The sequence below is a fragment of the Lissotriton helveticus genome, chromosome 7, assembly GCF_964261635.1.
Source record: "Lissotriton helveticus chromosome 7, aLisHel1.1, whole genome shotgun sequence".
Classification (NCBI taxonomy): domain Eukaryota; kingdom Metazoa; phylum Chordata; class Amphibia; order Caudata; family Salamandridae; genus Lissotriton; species Lissotriton helveticus.
This window is the reverse complement of record NC_136068.1, coordinates 48,255,407-48,272,816: the sequence shown is the minus strand read 5'-3', so window position 1 is coordinate 48,272,816 and position 17,410 is coordinate 48,255,407.

Here is a 17,410-nt window from a genome sequence, read left to right as displayed (position 1 = left end):
CACAATGGCATGATACAGCTGTAGTAGGACGCTGATAGAGAAAGCCAGCCAAAATGATGACACACCTGTTTTAGAATACATTTATATATATAAATAGACTGTATTAGTGCATGCCAATGCAGACAGTGCAGGGTGTTCCACATGAAAGGAACCTAAACAAGCACTGGCGTTGCCAATAGGTTTCGCATTTAGAAAGTTGGAGCTATTGGTTTTGTAAATGACGTTTTATATTTATATATCGTTATTGGCATTGTCAATAACTATATATAAATATAAAATGTCATTTGCAAAACCATTAGCTCCAACTTTCCAATTGTGAAACCTATTGGCAACGCCAGTGCTTGTGTTTGATATACGAGTCATAGGTTCCAATCGCTCAGCGACAGATCAGTGTGTAAATGTACTTACTGCAGATATCTTTGGGTAACCCGTTTACCACAAGTTCCAAATGTAATAATCTTGTATCAATTGTGCAACATTCTGTGGCTGGTAATTAAATAGGCAAGCCTTCGATACCTTGCACAAGTTTTAATGGCAATAGAGTATTATTTAACAAACACATACAAATATGTTTAACTGTCAGTGAAGCGTATAGTCCGACTGCATACTTTATATGAAGTTACCGTAGGTGAGAGTCCGACAAAGTTACAGGGCATCTTGATATAAGTGACCTTGGCCCCCGGACTCATCCCCCCATTAAATGCCACCAGTTTCCGGCCACAATAAATCATTAATAAGTCACGCACAAGTATCGTCTCGCAGTGAATACAACTAAAAGTAAGGCCAACATAAATCAAGCAGGTTACTGCCGGGTTGGAGGTGCGTTGCCGAGAAAGTGAGATTGTGAGGCAAATAGCAGCGTAAGAGAAACACTGGCGCAGAGAAACACTGGCGCGTGGGAGGAGCGAGGTGAGAGTCATGAGCAAGAGACAACCCGGTGTTTATGAAAAATAAGAAACGCAGGGAATTCTGGGGGGTGAGACAGAAGCAGGAGAGGCAGTGGGAGATAGGAGGAAGAGACAGCGGGAGAAAGGAGGAAGAGACAGCGGGAGCGAGGAGGAAGAGACAGCGGGAGAGAGGAGGAAGAGACGGCGGGAGAATAAATCTGCATACTGCCTGCTTGTAATTTACTGGCTGCCCAGCTGCGGGTGAGAGAGCACTGCGTTTCGTAGTCTGCTTTCCATGTGAGCCTACGAGGCAGAGGAGCTGACATCAGCACTCCTGGTTTCGAACAAGACTGAGAATGGAACAACGGAGAAGTAATGGTCTGTTCTAATTAGGGCCTGGCAATGCTGGCAAATGGCCGGAGGGAAGCCGGATGGGGGCGGGAGAGCCTGGTGGGGGGGCGGGAATGCGAGGGAGGAGAAGTGTGGCAGGCGGGTTAGGGAGATGCGTGGAGGGAAGCCGGATGGGGGCGGGAGAGCGTGGTGGGGGGGCGGGAATGCGAGCGAGGGGAGGAGAAGTGTTTTAGGCGGATTAGGGAGATGCGCGTGCTTGTGGAGTCACGTGACCCGCTTTTGTGGCCACGTGACCTCACATGCACTGTGAAGAAACCGCAGTGGTTTCACTAGTCAATCGAGCCCTTGAATTTTCGCCTATTACATTCGCAAGCGAATGATAATAGGCGAAACCTAAAAACCCAGAAACAACAATACAGTGAATAGCCAAAATAAGCAAGAATGGTTTCCAAATATCACATAAACAACCAATTTACAGAAAACATTTCAGCATGAGCCCTCTTTACAATTAAAGAAGTCGGATAAATGGTCCATTTATCGCAAGTCGACGATGTTTCGACCCCTTAACCAATGTGGGGTCTTACCAGGACCAATTAATTGGGGGCACCCGTGAATACAAAATAGTGGATTGTATATTTAAGGAGAGTAGTATCAACCAATGAAATGTAAGACCTCAGGAGAAAAAAGGAGCATGCCTGAAGCAGATGAGGAAAGATGTAAGAATGTGACGAAAAAGGAAGAAGTGCAGACCAATATTGTGCAAATGTGGAAGGGTTTACTCACATTGGGCACCCTTTCAGCAGGTCCTCATGCCTGCTCTCCCTGCAACAGTTCTCCTGTCCAGCTTGCTCCCAGTCTGCAACCCTCGGCTTACTTCAGTTTCTGCCTCCTTTGCTCATTTTCTGCTCGTTTGTATGTTTGCCTCCTTGTTTTTCTGCCTTTTCTTTTGCTTGTTTTCTTCTCCTTTTCTTGCCTCTTCTCTGCTAGCTCATGCCATCTATGTTGCCTCTTACTGCTTGTTTCTGACCTTTATTTAGCCTCTTTCTGCTAGTTTCTGGTTTTTATTTTGCCTTTATCTGCTCGTTTCCTATCTCCTCCTGCCATTTCCCTTACTTTTGCTGTGTCCCTCCTCTCTCCACCCAGCACCCCGCCCTCCCCCCAGGACCTACTGGAGCAGCTTGAAATTGGCTTCACCCTCATTATTATTGATTAGGGCACATATGTATAATATGGCCTTATGTATTTATAAAATATGATGTAATATGTAAGGGAAAAGTTCACTTAAAGCTACATGTGATGTGCATGTGTACTGTAATCACAACATTTTATTTATGTGTACTGCCAATGCTCTTTTTTAGTGATAACGAGTTAGTGTTTATTAATGCATTTATAGGAAAATGTTTTGCTTGCTATCTAATAGAGATATATGTGTGAGAAATGCATTTACTCCATAAAATTGATTGCATATGTATTAGCCTTATATCCATTGGCGTTTCCATTAGTTAACTTGAACAATGGCCTTAAGCACTTAGATTTTTAAATGTTTAACCTTTGACAAGAATGTTTTCTTGGATGTGGTGTTTTTGTCTTTTCTAAGCATCTGGTGTGAAGACCTGAAGGATGAGACAGAAGGCTCCTTTGTTCAAAGTTGATAAGTTTGTCTGAAGGGAGTTAAAGGTGAAAGAAATTACAGCTACAAGGGAGGCTTACTGCCTGTACAATATGAGAGCATACATTCAAGGTCAACTAAAGATATGTGAAAGCAACAGGAAGAGGTATTGATGTGTTTTTGAAGTAATACATCTAAAAAGAAGTAATTTCGATTGGGTAATGTGAAAGGAAATGTTCTTTGAAAGCTGCCTATAATTGGGTTTACAATGATAATTTAAAAAGGTCTTTGAGGGAATAACTAGGTAACACTTTTGACTGTAAGCAGGACATTTACACTGAGACTGAGGAGAGGTTTACACCTCTGAACCCTATATTCCTATGCTTCATTATAACTGCATGGCTTTATGCTGTGCAATGCTTTATTCTGAAACTTCTACTGGAGTTTCATGCTGACATCTGTCTCTTAAATCTCCGGGTCTAATTAAATTTAGTTTAGCGTTTATAGAGTAGGTTAGTATATATTAAACAATATTTATGCACCATAGGCAGGAAGACCGAACATTTCCATCATCCTGTTCTGTTGTAGATGTGCTGTTTTGTATTATCATCGAAGTTCTCATTGGTAATTTAATATTGCGAATTAACTTTGTTCACAGAGCTGGAGGCTCATTGATAATCTTGTATTGTTATGCTATGTATTTAGCCCGACAATGTATATAAGGAAAAAGACATAGTGTACCTGATTTTAGGTTTCAATAGAAACTTAGCCTGGAGAAAACCACACCAGATAATTAACAATTTTCCCAGGAGTCCGGTCGTGGGTAGGTCCCATGCAGGAGTGTACCAAATACATGGTTAGACGCATCTGTTGCATTGCTGTGGATGGCCGCGTATATCCTGGCTGAAGTTTCAGCTCACACTCCCAGAGGTTCGCTATAAGGACGAACTATGCAGCATTATATGCGTGCTCCCTTTCTGGATTGACTTGAATCCATTCAATATTGATGGTACTACTTAGGATACCCCTATGACTGTCGCCTACACTTAAGAGTAGATTAGGTTTTTTCTTCCCCGGTCCTGAAGAAACGCCACACATCCACTAGGAGTTTTTAGGCGTGAAACATGTTGACCTTTTAAGTAAGTATAAGGGTTGTGTTTAAAATACATTTGGTTTAAGAAACCTTAAAAAAAAAAAAATTATTTTAAAGCCATTAGTGAATAAAAATAACTAATGTGGCAAAAGTAACAGTTTGATTCATGGTCTCTGGGGTACTTTATGCTTACTTAATTACATTGATTCTTTCCCCTGTAGTCCTAAATAGAATCGCTCTCCTTCTTGTTTGAACCCATGTTGACCTTTTAACCACCCATACTCGTCACTACACACACTGAGCTGCAGCAGGTTGAATTCCCCCTGCCAGCCTAGACTCTTGTGGTCTCGGTTTTTAACCATAGCATAGTGTCCAGTTAATAAAGGTTCCCTGGAACACTCATAGCTATTTTTATTACATGTACTTACTGCACCCACTCTACTCACCTCTCTATGCCCCTCCACCTACACACATAGGGCCTCCTGGCGTGTTATTCTAAAGATCTCTGGCAAAGAGCCCCCCTGAGGGGCCTGTTTCGCATTGCAGCGCCGGCCCGACGAGGAACTGCCCTATGATGAAGCAGGACACCCTTCAGGGTGTGTGAGTGCCCTTGTTCCTTATTGGAGCTCTACCCTTGTGATCCTCCTCCTACCTGGTTTCCTTACATCTTCCTTTTCCTTCCCCCCTCCCTCTCCGTCCCCCCTTTCTCCCATTTCCCTTAGGAACTGCATACCACTCCTTGATCCGCATGTTATTGGGCATGTATGCTGGACCTGTCTCTTAACCGCATGCGCGCTAGCGGGTTTACCCGCTGCGCGCTGCGATTTTGAAAATCGCGCGTTACGTGACAAAGCCAGCTCGTCATGCGCGTAGCGTAGGTAACGCCCATAACGATCTGGCTTTGTCATGCGCGTCGAAGGGGTTAAAAGCCCTCGTTCCTTTATTTGTTTCAGATAATTAACAAACCGCACCAAACCCAGCTAACTATTCTTAATTACATGAGCTTCAGGTATCTCAAATGAGTGCGGTCAAATTTATCTGTCTCTGATGTACAACTGTTTCGCATTGTGTCTCTTAAGGGCTTATGGGGAGTCTGTGTGTGGCAGGGGGGGGAAGGTAATCCTTCGATATGTCGCACAGTGTGACCAAATCTTCCTATGCTTCTGTGGGCATCTACATGCTTGAAAAATAACAAGCAGTAGTCTCGGATCAAATGGACCAAGCCAGCACCTGGTCCAGGCAGGACACCACCCTCTTCCAGAATGGTTGTATCACCTCACAGCTCCATACTGTATGGAGAAATGAACCCTCCTCTTTTGTACAGCAGAGGCACTGGGGGGACAGAATACCTCCCATCTTCCACGACCGGGATCTTGTACACTATATACGGTGGAGATATTTAAATTGTATAAGGCGGAATCTCGTAGAGACCGCTGCATGTCGATGGCTAGCTAGGGCCTCTGTCCAATCATCATCGGTCAAGGTTGGCACATCAATTTCCCAGGCTGCTCTGGTCTTATGTAATGTAGTGCGTGTATGAGTGGTTAATGTCTGATATATTTGTTTGATTTTGTGTGCCCCTAGGTCCCCCATTAGTAACCGGCCTTCTAGCGGGTGGAATTCTGGAAGGGACTTCAAATGTCGAATGTGGGGATAAAGAGCATGTCACAACTGTAGATAATGGTGGACTGGGATTTATGTAGGTGAAACTCAGTTTGTGGTTTCTGAAAGGATTTAGGGATGTACCCTGCATAGTATCCCCTAAGGTGGATATTCCAATGATGTCCCATTTACGGAAGCCCACTAATGCAGAGACTGAATGTAAGTAGATGCCCTCTCAAAAAGGGGTTGTTTGTGTCAGTTTACCTATCCAGTCCATGGTATTCACTGTGCATCTCCATAACTGTATAACAGTTTTGCTGGCTGGTGGAAGAGTATCCAATTGATCTTACTGTACAGGAGTTTCTGCAGTGTTGTGTCCTTCATTGCCATCCTCTCTACTGCATAAGCAGGGTCTGACTGGTACCCATACCACCATTCATTGATGACTTGGAGATGGGATGCAGAATAGTATGCATGAATATCTGCCTCCGCAATGCCACTGTTATGTTATGTTGTTATGTTAATAACTTTTATTCGGCGCACAGCTGCCCCAGCGAAGGGGCGTCCTGGCACCTGATCAGATACCACAACACAACAGGTCAGAACTGAAAAGAAGAAAGATCAATTAACAGAAGCGAACAGGTGAGTTTTAATGGCGCGCCTGAAAAGAGTAAGGCTATCCAGGGCACGGATGTGTACAGGGAGGGAGTTCCATAAATCAGCCTGCGTACAAGTGTGAAGTGCCGCCCGGATCGCACCACCCTGCCACAGAAACCCATTCAATATTGCATTTAATTGTGTGAGCCAAGAATGGGGGATGTTATGTTGGAAATTTTGCAACCGATATTATAAGCGGGGAAGAGATACCATTTTTAAAAAAAAGGCTGAATGTCCAAATAGTTATTGGGGCAACTGGGACCATACTGAAGTTTCACTACGAACCGCAGGGAGTAGAGGAGAAATGTTGTGAGTCATACCATGTTTTTTTGATTAATGTATATTACTCTGCCTATAAATTTGTAATACAATGAAGTTTCAACTTGGATTTTTACTGTGTAGTCAAAAGGGTTGGACTATATTCAAATTTGAAATGTAAACTAATTCCTTTATCCTTCAAGCTTCCTAAAACATTGAGACCAGAGGGGACAAAAAGTGCCCCAATCCCCTCCGCTGAGTCTGATGGTTTGGGTCTTGGGTCTGTTTCAGTCTAGAAGTTCATGTTTAGATCCAGAAGATCGACGCAGTACCAGAGTTCGCTGGTGGCGTAATGACAGAGGAAGGAGTGAGTATTATTAGGGATGTGTGTATGGTTACGTTTAGATTGCGGTATTGTAACGATTGTGCCCCAGGAGTAGGCCAGCTCCACCTTATGCCTATATATTGTAAAAAGAGAAAGCCTATATGTGACGCAACACATGCCACTCATAGCAGGTCGGGATGCGACATCAGGTACTCCATTATAGGGGCCCAAAAGTCTTTGGGGCGAGAGGATTCCTGCAGCTCTTCCTCATATAATTGAAGCTGATTCTTACAATACACTAGTTCATGGAGCCACTTTTTTTTTATAGTGGGCGACGTTTTGGCTCCCCAACATTGCGGCACTGCCCTTTTTGCAAAAAGAGTAGATACTGCTACAATTCCCCTGTTGTTGTTCTACGGCAGTGGCGCAATAGGCGCACAGCATAAACCCACGTGACCCTGCAAATAGAAGGGGTCTGCGAGCGTACGTACGCCAGTTGGCGATGACGTGACCAGCAACTAAACATAGCCCCAGTGTCCGTCTCCTTATTTCTAGGCCTGTGCCACGTGCCTACCAAGTTAGCAGCCCGGAGTGCCCCTGAGTGTAGGTTGCCACCTTGCCCCTCCGTGGACCCCCACACGACACAACAGCTGGCGACGAGGGTGGGCGTACCCTCGCTGTGTGTGTGCACGCGTTACTTTGCGGGGCGGCTGCGAGCTCTGTCATCGGCTCGCGGCGCTCGTGCCCCTGGGGTCCCGGTCCCTGGGGTCCCGGCAGCTGTACCGCATCCCGCCCGGACCGTCGACCGGGGGAAACTGGTGTCTGCAGGGTGAGCCGTCGCGCCTGCAGGGAGGGGTGTGTACGCCCGGACCATCGACCGGGGTACACGGAAGCTCACAGGGCGCGCCTCCATGCCTACCGGCGGTGCGTGTATCGCCACGCACGGGCTGCCACCACGATCACTGCCCACCTGCCCCATCTGGCTGACTCCCCGGGGCAGCAATTGGAGCCCCGCCGACAACGCGCAGCGCCATGTCTTGGCAGAAAAGTCAACGCGCTGAAGCGCGCTGCTGCCACGTGGCCACTGCCACGCCCCCTCTCCTCCGTGCTGCCCGTGAAGAGGGCCTAGTGACGCTCCGCTGCAGGGAGGGGGGCAGAAAGGTGCACCACACATTCACCGCGCACAGCACCAGGCCACAGGCAGAAGCTGCAAGACGCTTCACGAAGGAATAAGATACCCAACACAAGGACGATAACAAAAAAAACAGAAAAGCATTGGCAGCACCAACAGTGAAACAAGAAGATGGGCAACAGGCCATACGACCTCTCTCTCACGCAGACGTCCACCCACACTTCTATCAAGGAGTCTGTCCGCAGTCACCCAACAAGCACTGGTAATCTCCCGGCCATATCAACAGCAACACCTCCAGCGCGACACCATACTGAACATGGTCACGATACCACCGATCGAACCATTTCTAGTAGAAGGTTCGTCACTGGCTCCAAAATGGAAGGACTGCGTCGACAGGTTGTTAATCTTCTTTGAGGCCACCAAGGTTCACAAGGATCAGAAAAGAGCCATGGTCCTGCATCTCGAGGGTAAAGACGTCCACAACATCGCAAAGACTCTAGCAGAAGTGTCCCCGAAGACCCACCGCACATTGATAGAAGCCTTGAACAAGTACTTCGAGCCCATGGCCAATCAGGACTATGAACAGTTCATCTTCAGACAAGCGCGGCAGCTGCCAGAAGAGTCATTGGATGCGTACCACGCCCGGTTAAAGAACCTCGCCTCAACCTGCGGATTCGCGGATGTCACTGAGGAGATACGGGGACAGATCATTCAGGGATGCGCATCAGCCAAACTCCGAGAACGCATCCTGGAAGAATCAGGGAAACCCCTGGCGGATATATTGACACTGGGTCGCACCAAAGAATTATCAAAAGCCAGAGCGGGCCACATGGAGGCGGCCCTCCAGGCCCCGGTGAAAGCCGAACCAGTCAACAAAGTGACTGTAAAATCTCCAACGAAATGGAACAAAAAAGGCACCGGGGCCACCGGAGCCACAGAAAGTGCGTCAGGAAAGACATGCGGATACTGCGGAGGAGCACCCCACCAAGCAGCAGAGTGTCCGGCAAAAGGGAAGCGGTGCTCCGGGTGTGGTCGCTTCAACCATTTTGAAAAAGTCTGTCGGTCCAAGAAATATCGAAGACCAAGACAAGTGGTGAACACCATACCAGAAGGAGACCCCAGTCAGAGCGACATGGACGACGACGAGGAAGAAGAAAGGGTCGTCCACCGAGTACACATGATTGGCACGGCAGTCAGCAGGACCAGACGACTACCGCATTGTGGCATCCAAGTGGGAGAACAGGAACTCATGGCTGTGGTAGACACCGGAGCGACCATCAACCTCCTGGCAGCCAACTTGTACCAGACCATGGACCCACCCCCTATGCTCAGCCCGTCACCCATCACCGTCTTCGCGTATGGGCAAGACACCCCTCTGAAAATCCGAGGCAAATTTAAAACGGCCATCTCGCACGGAAATCGATCCATCACGGCCAACATCTTCGTGGCGGAAGATGGGCAAGGCATGTTGCTTGGATGCCAGGCGGCCGAAGACCTGGGGATTGTCACATTTGCATTTGGGGTGCACCAGGAATCCATCCAACACCTTACAACAGAATTCGCCGACATATTTAAAGGTATCGGAAATTTCACAGGGAACAAGGTACATCTCCACATTGACCCCACTGTCCAGCCGGTAGCTTTAAGACATCGCCGGATCGCGTTTCACCTCAGACCGCTCGTGGAAGAGGAGCTCAAAAAGCTGGAAGAAGCGGGCATCATAGAAAAGGTAACTGGCCCCACCCCCTGGGTTTCGCCCATAGTGGTCACACGAAAACCGAAGCAGCCGGGAGATGTCAGAATCTGTGTGGACATGCGACTCCCCAACGCTGCCATCAGAAGGGAGCGCCACCTAACGCCCACCATTGACGATCTGATAGGGGAAATGGCGGGAGCCAGTTGGTTCTCGAAGCTGGACCTCCGATCTGGGTATCACCAGCTAGTGCTTGATGAAGAGTCGCGCAACATCACGATATTATCCACACATGTGGGACTTAGGAGATATACGCGCCTCAGCTTTGGCGTGTCCAGTGCTGCGGAAGTCTTCCAAAACGTGATACAGGAGCTGATTACTGACATACCTGGAGAAATCAACGTCAGTGACGATATCATGATCCATGCCCGCACGATACAGGAACACAACGCCCGATTAGCACAAGTGTTTAAGAGACTCAGGGAAGCGGGCCTCACTCTACATCGGGAGAAGTGCGAGTTCCCGAAACGCATGCTGCAATTTTTTGGTTACACCTTCTCAGCCGAGGGGGTCAACCCCGACCCGACAAGGTAAAGGACATTAAAGCGGCGGCTCCTCCCACAACTGTCACCGAAGTCCGCAGCTTCCTGGGGATGGTTAACTACTGCAGGAGGTTCATCCGGGACTTGGCCAACCTCACACTGCTGCTGAGAGACCTCACCAAAGACAACACGCCATGGAAATGGGGACAGGAACAAACCAAGGCGTTTCATGACATCAAGGAAGCCCTCTCAGACGCCACCACATTGGCCTTCTTTGACCCCCGGAAACTAACACTAGTCGCCGTGGATGCAGGCCCAGTGGGGCTGGGAGCGGTCTTAATGCAAAGACAAAGGGCTGATGAAGATTGGACCCCCGTAGCGTTTGCGAGTCGATCTCTCACCGAGACTGAACAAAGATACTCGCAAATCGAGAAGGAAGCAATAGCGATTTATTGGGGGTGCCGGCACTTCCACCTATACGTATATGGGAAGCCATTCACGGTAGCTACGGACCACAACCCGCTGGTAGCTCTCTTCTCGGGCACATCCACGAAACCTCCCCCGCGCATAGAGAAATGGATGCTTCAACTCCAAGACTATAACTGCCGAGTGGAGTATCAGCCAGGCTCAAGGAATCCAGCAGACTATCTATCCCGACACCCGAGAGCTGCGACCAGGGAAGAGATGGAAGATGCGGCGGACACCTAAGCCTACGTAAGGTGCGTCACAGCCAGATCCTGCCCAATGCCGGTGTCTCTGGAAAGCATTGCTGAAGCCACCCAGGCGGATGACTGCCTGCAAAAGGCCCGAGAAGCCCTGCAGAGCGGAGACTGGCGCTGAGCCAGGGAAAGTTGGAAGATACTGACACCAGAAGCACAACGCATCCTGAAAAGTCTCTACCATGTGCGTGAGGAACTCAACAAGGATGACACTGGATGTCTACTGCGAGGCCACCGGCTAGTAATACCCTCTGCTCTGACGGCCCGAATGGTACAGCTGGCTCATGTGGGTCACCAGGGAATGGTGAAAACAAAATCCTGACTAAGAACCAAGGTCTGGTTCCCCCTCATGGACGACCTAGTGGAGGCCACGGTGAGGTCATGCGCAGCCTGCCAAGTCACAGGGGACACACCTCGAGAAGCTCCCATAGTCGCCGAGCCACAGCCACAACACCCCTGGGAATGCGTCAATGTGGATTTTGGGAGCCTTCCGGATGGGAGGCACACCATGGTGGCCATCGATGACCACTCCAAGTACCCCGAAGTGGAAATCCTATTGACTACTAGTGCGACGGAGGTCCTCCCTAAACTGGAGAAACTAATAGCAGCTCATGGTCTGATCAAAGAATTATGAACTGACAATGGTCCTCCCTTTCAAGGGCAGGAATTTGCCAACTATCTGAGTACACTGGGGATACGACATCACCGGATAACGCCCCGCTGGCCCCAAGCCAATGGAGAAGCTGAGCGCATCATGAGGACACTCAACAAGGTAATCCGAATAGCCGATGAGAAAGGATAATCAGTAGAGCTGGCCATCTTTACATTCCTAAGGAGCTATCGGCAGACACCTCACACGACCATGGGGGTCGCCCCAGGACACGTCCTCATGGGGGGAGTGGTGGTGGACTCTATACCTCATCACCCCCACTGGAAGCCGACATCGTCAAATGAAAGCCAAATCGAGGCCCGACGGAGGAAAGCCTACGCCCAGACCAGCCAACGTCGGAGAGCCAAGACCCCACAGATCATCCGAGGAAATCTGGTACTACTGAAGAATCGCGTCACCAGCGGGAAGTTCAGACTCACATATGAGGCCCGACCTTGGAAGGTGGTTAACGTGAAAGGAACTCGAGTGATAGCGGCCCGAGGTCGAGAAGTAATCACTCGCAACATCTCTCATTTCAAAATCTTCCATCCTGAGACCGAGGTGATCTCTCTCCCTGAGCCCCCAGCGAGTCCAGCACCGATCAGCCAAGAGACTATTCCCCCGCTGTCACCCTCAGGTGGGTCTCACGAAGAAGAGCCAACTGACGCCAGTGGAGGCGAAGACCCTCATAAGCACACATCCGAGAGCAGCGTCGTGGAACAGAGTGGAAGCAGTCCTGTGGCCAGTGACCAACGACAACCATCCCCGACTGGGGTTGGTGCCACGCCGAACCGGGGCCCTGGTCGATACCAGCTGAGAAAGAATCCAGAGCCATCCCGCCGTCTTCGAGATTATTTCACGTAAGACTGTTCCACTATTATTGTTTTGTTTGTTTGAAATGAACATTCCGAGACTGTATGCTGAACTCCCTGTGCCTGAGGCACCTCACCCGTTGGTGTCCTGAACTTTGCCATGCAGAACCATTCGACTGTGTTTTCTTTTGTTTTGTGGTTGAAGAGGAATGTTGTGTTCTAGTTGTTCTATGCCTGTCGCGCAATAGGTGCACAGCGTAGACCCACGTGACCCTGCAAATAAAAGGGGTCTGCGAGCGTACGTATGCCAGTTGGCGACGACGTGACCAGCAACTAAACATAGCCCCAGTGTCCGTCTCCTTATTTCTAGGCCTGTGCCACGTGCCTACCAAGTTAGCAACCCAGAGTGCCCCTGAGTGTAGGTTGCCACCTTGCCCCTCCGTGGACCCCCACATGACACAACAGGCACTTGACATAACCCAGCAAGCATAGCTCAGGGGAGCAACACACAGGTTCCAATAAAACATCAGATAGGATGGCCACCACTGCAGTTCAAAAAGCAAGCACACTCGTACACATCCAGGCAACATGGAAAAAATCTGCATCCGTTGCTCCACATCTCACACAGTTAGAGGTTTCTTTTATACCATATTTATACAGCTGTAGGGGGGAATAATATACCTGATGCAGGAATTTAAAATGAATAACTCGAAGATTACAATTGGCCGTGAGGCGGACAGTAAGCTGGCAGCACGCAGTGCAGACTTCCGGCGCGATAGGACTGCCCAGCGCCGTCTGCCAGCGCAAGCAAGAGGGATGTTCCTCCGGGTCACGTTCGCGCAGGGAGGCATTGTAGAGTCTTTTGATTATTTTTTTTCAACTCCCGTCAGCAGCGCCTGCAGGGCTCGTAGAGTGGTGGGCTCAGCAGGGTAAGCCGGATATGCCGCACAGATAGCTTGACGAACCCAAACATATGTGAAGTTGAACATAAACTACACTCTGAACCATTCTGTACCTTTTTTAATGTTTTAAATCTACCCTACACGTATAGATCACCCAGCCGAGAGATGCCAGCTGCGGCCAATTCTCATAGGGCAAGCACCTCCCGTGCTGCTGATATTTCAGGGTGGGAAGGTAACGGCAGCATCGGCGCATACAGATAGGATATCTGCGCCCTTGTCGCAAGTATTTGCCAGGCCCACACCGTGCACTGCGTGGGGTTGATCTCGGTCCGCGGGCCACCCGATCTCCCCGAAAGAGTCACTGCCTGCAGTGGGATGGGGAGCACAGCATCTTCCTCTATAGCCACGTGGGGCTGATACTTCTGTGGGAAACGCCAGTAGTGTGCGAATTGCGTCTGGGCGCACAGGTAATAGAGGCGAAGGTCAGGAGCCTCAAACCCTCCCCTGTCAAAAGGCTGCACCAGCAGGTCCCATCTACACCTTGGTTTCCTACCTCCCCACACAAATGTTAACAATGCAGACTGGAGAGCACGGAACAGTGCTATATTCAGTTTGATAGAGATGTTAACGAATAAATACAATAATTTAGGCAAAAACACAATTTTTACTACTGCAATCCTATCCACCAGAGAGAGGGGTAGGCGTGTCCATCTTGCAGCCTGTTCAGAAATACGGGTCACTGTGCAGTCATAATTTTCAGAGATAACTATGTCAGGATCTCTGTGCACCCAAACCCCCAGATACTTCACAGGGTCAGTTGTCCACGTCAGTGGAAAATCCAGCTCCACTTCTTTGGTGAGCACAGTTAGGGGGAACACCACTGATTTGGACCAATTTATCCCAAGGCCAGAGAAGCGTTCAAATTGTACATATTCCCTGAGTAGTGCAGATAGATGGACCGCGGGTTCATGAACATATAGCAGCATGTCATCTGCATAAAGGGATACTATCAATGGTCGTTGTCGGAACCGCAGAGCAGCTGCAGTGTGCCTTTGTTGCAGCTTGCAGGCGAGGGGTTCCAGTGCAAAAGCAAATAGCATAGGTGACAACGGGCAGCCCTGCCTTGTGCCCCCTCTGATGGAAAACAATGAGGACACCCACCTGTTAACCCGCACGCTGGCAACTGCGTCGCTGGACAGCACCCTGAGCCACTGCAGAAAAAAAGGGAGAAAGCTCATCCTGCACAGTACTGTGAACATGAAAGGCCACTGCAGGGAGTCAATGGCGTTAGCTGCATCTAGCAGTACGGCCAGTACTTGAAAGTCTGACTCAAAGTAATGCAGGGTGGAAAAAAGCATGCGCAAATTGTGAGTGGTGGAGCGCTCCATGACAAATCCCGATTGGTCTGGCAGTATCAATAGGGGAACCAAGGGTTGCATCCTAATAGCGATAATTTTCGCTAGAATCTTTGCGTCAATATTAATCATAGAGAGCGGTCGGTATGATTTGCACTGATTTGATGGCTTATCTGGTTTCAGTAGTGTGACCAGTAGGGCCTCGCGGAGTGAAGGTGGCAACGTCCCGTTCTCGTAAGCCTCTGCATAAACTGCCAAGAGCCGCGGAGCGAGGTCTGCTGCATGTGCCTTATACAGTTCGCTAGGCAGTCCGCCCGGGCCTGCAGCCGTGCAGGTCAGGAGTGACATAATGGCCTCTTTTACATCCTCTTCATCAAACGGTTGTACAAGGTATTCCCGTTGACCATCGGAGAGCCACCCATGCGCCACATCATCAAGATAATCATGTATCTCCCCTGTCGGTGGAGACGCTTTAGTGGGGTAAAGGCTAGTATAGATCTGCAGCATGACGTCACTGAGTTCAATGGTCGAATGGCGGATCTCCCCGGTAACATTGAAAAGTTCAATTATGTTTCCCTGGCTTCGCGGGTCAGATAGTTTCTGAACTAGTTCTGGTGAGGGCGACCTCCCTCACCATAATATTGTGCTATTTGACGCCGGGAGCAATGCAATAGCTCTTGGTCAACAGTCTCATTATGGTCCGTGACCAGTTCCCGTGTGGCAGCCAGTTTAGCGGTGGATGGGTCGGAGTTGAATTCCCGTTCCAGTTTAAAGATGTCAGAGGCCAATTTTTTGATCTGTTGTCGGATATCACGCAAAACGCCTGACTGGACACCTATGCAAGCCCCCCGCATTGTAACTTTAAACGCTTCCCAGAGCATTCCCATAGCTTTCCACCGTTCCCCCGTTTTCTCTAAAATAGTTTTTATGGCTACTGTTATAGTCTGCTTAAACACTGGGTCTTTGAGCTCAGAAGGCTGCAGCAGCCATGCAAAGGGCGGAGTACGATATGTAGTGGTCAGTAACGCAAGAAGTACCGGGGAGTGATCTGAGAGGGTTCAGGTCTCATGTGATACCGATTTTGTCCAAGTGCAAACCGACTCAGAGATCAGCAAAAAATCTATGCGGGACCATGAGCCATGCACTGAGGAAGCGAACGTGTCTCACGACCTGCGGGTGACGTTTATGCCATACGTCATGTAAGTGACCAGTGTCCAAGAGCCCCAGTAATATATCCGCAGTGCGTTTAGGTCGGGCCTCACTGCTGACAATTCAGTCCATAGTAGTGTCTAAGCACAGATTAAACCCCCCCCCCCCCCCATATGGCTAACGCTGGAGGGAACAGCGATATTCGACGCCACACATCCGAATAGAACGAGGGGTCATCCACATTCGGTCCGTATACATTCACGATCAACACACTTTCTCCGGATAAGCGACCATACATCATCGCAACCCGACCACTATCATCTGTTTCAGATCTGGTCGCAGTAAAAGGCACACCTTTCTTCACAAGAGTTAATACACCCCTGGAGTAGGTTGGGAAGGAGGAAGAGGCCTGCACGCCCACCCACCGAGTACCCACTTTGTTGGCAGTTTCGACAGTGAGGTGAGTTTCTTGTAGAAGGGCAACCTGCACTCCCCTACGGTCTAGATATGCAAACACTGGTCTTATCTTTTTTAGCGTGTTTAGGCCACGGACATTCCAGGTTAGGAACTTGGGCCTAGATGTAGGTAATTCCCATTTACAGACTCTTAAATACCGAATTTTACCGATTCTGTATTTAAGAGTCTGTAAATGGGAAGGGGGCAGATTTAGGTAATTCCCAATTCAGGAATACCGAATCTTTAAGATTCGGTATTTACCGATTCGGTAAATACCGAATCGGTATTGCCCATTGATTCCTATGGGCCTTGAAGCCCATAGGAATCAATGGGCAATACCAATTCGGTATTTACCCAATCGGTAAATACCGAATCCTGCAAGGGTGCAGAGGGTGTCACTTTGACACCCTCTAGCACCCCAAGTACAGGCTTGTGTGACATGTGGCACACATACATGCCCTAAGGGCTTGTCTGTGTGTCACATTGCACAGGTGTGCATACACAGATGTGCATGCACACCTGAATTCGGTATTTTACCACACAATAGGATTGTGTGGTAAAATACCGACTCTTAAGGGCCTGTGGCACTCTTAGGAGTGTCAGCTACATATGGTTTTACCGATTCGGTAAATATACCGATTCGGTATTTTACTGAATCGGTATATTTACCGAATCAGTAAAATTACCGATTCTTAAAATAACATGCCCCTACATCTGAAAACCCTAATACCGGTCGGAAACGGCCAGAATCGGCCATTTCCGACTGGTATTAGGACTCCTACATCTGGCCCTTGATCACACTATTCATCATGGAGGACCTGCCATAGGGAAACGTATGTCTAACAGGTGGTAATCGTACATCAAATACCAACATTCATGGTGTCTGTCCGAGAGTGTACAATCTACCTTCTGTCTTTCCAGATATAGCCACCCCTGCCCCCACCCACTTCAGCTGCCCCAACATGCCAAAGCCATCCCTAAGTCCACCCCAACCCTCCCCCCAAAACCCCACAACTAAAGAACAGAATTGGGGTACACCCATTTGCGGGGGGCACAGAGTGCTACTAGCCTCCCATGAAGTGTGAGGTGGCCGAGCAGGTCCAATCTGCTGATCTGCATACAATTAACAACAGTAACAGGTGGTCTTAAGCTGAGTGCCGTAACCGTTGGCTAATAAGGTGAGAAAAAGGAACCGGCCATGCATGCCATGACTATAATC